The sequence below is a fragment of the Porites lutea genome, chromosome 14, assembly GCF_958299795.1.
Source record: "Porites lutea chromosome 14, jaPorLute2.1, whole genome shotgun sequence".
NCBI classification, from domain to species: domain Eukaryota; kingdom Metazoa; phylum Cnidaria; class Anthozoa; order Scleractinia; family Poritidae; genus Porites; species Porites lutea.
This window is the reverse complement of record NC_133214.1, coordinates 20,737,934-20,743,793: the sequence shown is the minus strand read 5'-3', so window position 1 is coordinate 20,743,793 and position 5,860 is coordinate 20,737,934. Positions and strand designations below refer to the sequence as shown.

Below are 5,860 nucleotides of genomic sequence, written 5' to 3'. Positions count from 1 at the left end.
TCCCCCGTCCTAGTCTGCTACACAGCCGTTTTTAGTGTCGTCACGCAACGCTCCTCCGCGTTGCGTGACGACACTAAAAACGGCTGTGTAGCAGACTACCCCCGTCCCTCCTATAGCCTGCATTGCAGCCGGCCCAAGCACTCGTCTAAACCATTTGTATATACTGTTAGGATATAAAAAGGGAAAAGAGGTAAAAAGAAGTTGTCTTCCAAACAATTTTGACGATTTTTCCTGTCCACTGATTCATGAGCGTGACTTGTCCCCAAATTGAGTGACGTCAACAGATCGAAGGTTTCTGATTGGCTATAAATGTACATAATTTTTAAAGAACTTCCTATGCAATGACTCATACATAGTATTCATCAACAATTGATCTAAACAGTTTCGCTTTGGTGTTGTTAAAATGCAGGTTAGAGTAAATGGACTTCCAGATTGGGAAATACATGAAAGTAGACAAACGACTCAATTATTTTCGACCAGTTGAGGCGGGTTTCATGCAGAGTTGTTCCAAATCAAGGTCGACTCTACTTCCGGCATTATGCACAGCATGGTCGTATGCGAAAAGAGCGGACGACGATCATTCAATTTAAGAAGGGAATTTTTAAAAGTACACACAGGAGACACCTCGAAATATTGGTAGGTGTCTTGTTATCGTAAAGTTAAACCTAGCAGGGAACTTTTGAAACTTCCTTCTCTCCATCTCGAACACATTTATAACATCGTGCGCGCATGTTGGTAGACAAGCCACAAGTCGACCTCACAAGCTTCCCTTTAACAGCAAAGAGCAAGAAGAGGGAGCTTTTTAGGACGAAGGACTTTTTCGAAAATCTAGCATGTTGCCTGCATGTTAGTGATGAAGCATGTTAGGCGGGGGAAACCCATACATACAAGTTGTCCAAACTAATGTAAGCACAGACCTTCACCGAGTTATTTTAATGGAAAAGAAAAATCAAGTGCATACATGGAGACATCTAAGATGAGGCAGGTTTAATACCTTAATTCTACCGATTTGTAGACAGCTTTTAGGGACGATTCGTCATAACTCGCCATGTGAATTATATAGATGTTTTGATAGCCAATTAAATGGGCAGTGTAGAAGTTTCTTGAACGTTTGCTCGGTCATTTAACCTGATTAATTTTAATAGATCAGTGAATATTGCAACAATCACTTTTTTACGGACCACTGGTAGAATTCAGTAAGTATCTGATAGCGCGTGAACCGTTTGTTTTAATTCAATCATATTTTAATTCTACAGCCTGTTATAACGGTAGTTTAATATTGTGGGGGGATAACTGAGAATAGTTGTAAAGAAAGTTGGCTGGAAGCACTTCCATGCACCCCTTTCATTGAAGTATGAATTTAACTGTTTTATTCCTCCGTTGAGTCAATGAAAACTTTGAGACAAATTGGGTTTACTTGTTCATGCACCACTTCCTTGCATGTTATATTATGCCAAAATAAAGAGTAAAAATCAGAAAAAAAGATGACTTTATTTATAAATTATACTGGTAATAATCTTAGTATAACATTTTGTACTGTTTGCAATCCTTGCTTAATTTCTTCACTGCATCTGAGTCTGATCAGATACAGATGATATATTTTATTAGAAAGTAGCCTGATATTTCTTTGTTACAAATCGTAGTCAATTCAAGGAAGGGATTCTTTGAGTTTAAAACACTGATTTATATTGATCCATTGCTTTGCTTGCCATTGAAATTTTTGTCTATCTAGGCTGTATATAGAACTCATTTTATTGTAGTACATATTTTGCTGTTGGAGTTTTGATGAATTGTGTTAACGGGGACATTCAATCAGAAGTAGGGCGAAAACCGCCTCACACCGGGTCAATTGTTTTCAAGCAGGTATTAGAAAATGGTAGTAGAGATCTTTAAGATTCATCCAGTTTTGCCTGATTTTCGTCAACAGTGCAGGGTGTAATAGTGAGCTTTCATGACAGGACGGCAGAAAAAAGAGGACAGCAAAACGTTTGAGTATGACAGACGTGACAGGGTTATTATTGAGTGTTTTGTCGTGACCTTGTACTGACAATGCACGTTCGGTCTGTTACATAAAAGATCTGTTTAAAGGAACCTGAAGTTTGGCGGAAGTTTTTTTCAAACAAATTATTGTCACGCGTATCACCAAGGTTTTGCCGTTTTCTTTCCTCTCATTTTCGAGCAAAAAACGATCGCGACTCTGCATTTTCAACCAGAATGCTTTCCTCTACACTCTATTTATATGCTTCTGGTCGTACAAGTGTCTTTTGATTACCCTGAGCTATGCTAAAAATATTTCATTGAACCTGTCTTTTCCTACATTTTTACAAGGTACTTTGTAAACCCTGTAGTATATTATGATGATATAAAGTGAATGAAAAAATGAAACAGCAGCGTGAGCAAAAGAGATGGTGAAAGCTAAAATCCGAGTTTTGCATTGTTTGAAAATCAAGTTTCAGAGAAGGAAAGAAACACAAAAACGAAACTTTGAGAACGGCTACAAACGATACGAAGTCTCCAAAAAACGTGCTGATACCGCCGATCAAGCCCACCCGAGAATCCATCCGAGTGCTTCTAGCTACATCGAAAACTTTTGCCATGCTGTCTTCTTGTTGATCAACAAATGTTCATGCGGACCACTAAGGAAACAGTATTTACGCGTAGCTAACTTTTGAAATGGACTAGTTAGCGAAATTTCATCGAAACCGCTGGAAAAGATAGCTTTAAAATCAGCAAAGTTGCTAACTGTGAGAGTGGTTTGTTGACAACTAATGAAGATATGGTTCGGCAAAGTCACGAAATTGTGGATAAACGTAGCTGCAGCATGTCCCTTAAGGGCCACCGTACTTCCGTCGAACAGCAATTTAAAATTCAGTCGCGCATTTGCGGAGCCGTAGATTTGCCTTTTTCTGACAAATTACTCTCGAAACGTGGCAAGTTCGAATCAATTTTTTAAGGCACTCTTTTCAGAAGGTCGAAGCATCTTTTGTCTGTTGAGGCAATTTAAGTTTTAAGGGCCCCTGTTTAAATTCCGACAAACAAAGTATGCGAAAGGTTTGAACCAAGGAGTCATTTATTAAGTAGGTTGAGTATGATCGTCCGGGTGAACGTAGTCCTGAATAGGACTGTTGTTGTTATAGTCACTGTCAACAACAACAGTCCTATTCAGGACTACGTTCACCCGGACGATCATACTCAACCTACTTATAAAGTAAGTCAAGTCGTATGGAGTACATAAAGTTTACATATATACCTCGCGGCTAAAATCTTGTCGTCCGCCAGGATTTTTAGAAGAGTCACTTCAGTATTTCAGACATGTTTTTGCATTTTCAAAACAGGCAATTCACTAACATTGCAAAGATCTGCAAAAAACTTCTTCACTTCGTATGAACACAAGGTCAGTTTTCACCTACCGATGCCTCTGAGACGACGTCCGAGTAGCGACGCATATCTTTCTCTCGGTCGTCATACTTGTAACACCTCTGCAGCGTAACAGTTATAAAATAAACTTTTCTACGAATAAAGACAAAAAAATAAGGCTTCGAAATATCGGAGAACTTTATCACACTCCTGCCTAAACCCAGTGACTTCTCGGCTTGTTACCTCACCGAACGTGACTGCACCTTCGCTTGCGAGCGTCCTCCTCCTCTGTGTTTATGGCGCCTTCATGCTCGATTTTTATACCACGACACCCTCGTATCAGCGTCTTCGTTCCCCTTGACCAGCGGTCGGGAAGGGCGAGCCCACCCTCGTACGACAACAACAGCCAATCAGATTCCAGACTTTGAAGATGCACCTGCCCCGCTTCCTCAGTTATGGACACTGATGGATGGAAGCGAGGACGAGGGTGACCTTGTTTTGATACAAACCTGTAAATCAAGTTATTCTTATGCTTACTAGTATTTTTCAAGACCAATTTCCATAACAAAGCAAAGAAGGTTTGTATCAAAACAAGGTCACCCTTACCCTCGCTTCCATCCATAACTGATATGTTTTCAAGGACGTGATGTACATGTATGACACGTTGATATAATTCGTTGGTATTATATTTCTTAATTTCATTTTTTTGGTGATAAAGGAGTCCTGCAGGCCGTGATGAGTGTGACCGTTTTGAAACCTTGTGGAATTTTACGACCGCAGCCTCGTGATCGCCACACAGATTTTTTTAGATAGGGAAAGGAAGCGTCCAGCTCGAATCTATTCGCTGCCAACTGACTCGAACCGAACTCCAGCTCTCCGTGTTAATGCACTGGTAAGACTTTCACTTGTACTCATCACGATGTGACGATATTCTCTCTTTACATAGCCTTCTTTCGCTTTTATTTGTCGCTGTCGGGGTCGCTGTCTTGTCGTTCAGTGTCTATCCTTTTTACGGTACTTTGCGAAACGAAACGAAACGAAACGAAACGAAATGGTACTTTGCGAAACGGTACTTTCGAAACGGTTACAACACAATGCTTCATCACACCTTATCTAGAGTACCTAGAATTCCACTGAAAGCTTAAGATTTGTAAAGATAAACCTGGAGCAAATTTCCTCGTTAAGTCTGTTTCCTAAGAGCAGCATGTATTACCAGACGCCATCTTGGATTTAGGTGACTTGAATGTTGTGTACATGCATGACCCCAAAGCGCGGGAAAAATTTGTCACGCAATGCCTCGCGTGACGAAAGAAAGACAAACATTTCGCAAAGTATCATTTAGCAAATTACCAAAATCAATTTTTTTGTTTGATTTGCTTTAATTTTAATTCATATATGGTACTCATAGTAACTAAGAAACAAATTTACAAGAAAAACGCTCTGAAATGCTCTTTTTACATGTTTGCGTGTGAAAGATGCGCCCGCAAAATTTACACGTGTTACACAGAGGACACTAAAATGGTTCATACACAACATTCAAGTCACCTAAATCCAAGATGGCGTCTGGTAATACATGCTGCTCTTAGGAAACAGACTTAACAAGGAAATTTGCTCCAGGTTTATCTTTACAAATCTTCAGCTTTCAGTGGAATTCTAGGTACTCTAGATAAGGTGTGATGAAGCATTGTGTTGTAACCGTTTCGCAAAGTACCGTTTCGCAAAGTACCATTTCGCAAAGTACCATTTCGCAAAGTACCGTTTCGCAAAGTACCATTTCGCAAAGTACCATTTCGTTTCGTTTCGCAAAGTACCGCAAGCCCTCATGGGCTTTAGCATGAGCTTAACCTCCCTCGCTTATCGCTTGTATTTCTTTTGTTTAATCGTCATTTTTTTCAAGTTAATTATCCAGAGAGGTATGTTGCGTTTTAAATAGTTTAGATTCCAGTACAGATGTGAATTTCACGCAAATTTTATTTTTCTGTTAACATAACATAACATAAAACTTTATTAATGTGTCTTGGAATGTCTAGCCGATGGGGTTAAGAACCCCTCTACTAATTGGGGACACCTTACAATATAATATAGTTACCTAACAATATAATATAGTTAAAAACCTACTAACTATCAACTAATGAAATAATTGATTTAAAAAGATTAAGAATTACAAAGGATGCAATTGGAGCAATTGTCGTCGTCTATCATTACACCTAGATCAAATTTATGAATACAATTTTTGAAACTAAATAATGATGGGAGAGTTCTGATTTCGCTTGGTAGCTTATTCCACAACTTTGGTCCCAGGTAGGTGAGCAAGTGTTTACCATATTTATTGGTCCTAAATCTGGGAATGGCGAACTCTGCCGTCCTCAAGTTGTAGGGTGAGCAATGCGCGTGAAATAGCTCGGATATTTTGATGGGGCATAGTTTGTGTTTCACCTTATACATAAGGATAGCAATATCTTGCAGTCTTCTGTTCTGAAGAGTCGTTAGGTCACTTTTGTCC

General features: G+C 39.4%; 1 long non-coding RNA gene across 1 annotated transcript in view; it reads left to right on the top strand.

Annotated features, from left to right (window-relative positions):
- Window positions 1-3,893: 3,893 nt before the first annotated feature.
- The window catches only part of LOC140923855 (uncharacterized), an 11,477-nt gene continuing 9,510 nt past the window's right edge, over window positions 3,894-5,860 (top strand). The window contains exons 1-2 of the long non-coding RNA XR_012164187.1: window positions 3,894-3,935; window positions 4,138-4,249. This is a non-coding gene — a long non-coding RNA (uncharacterized lncRNA). The remainder of the gene's footprint in view (window positions 3,936-4,137; window positions 4,250-5,860) is intronic.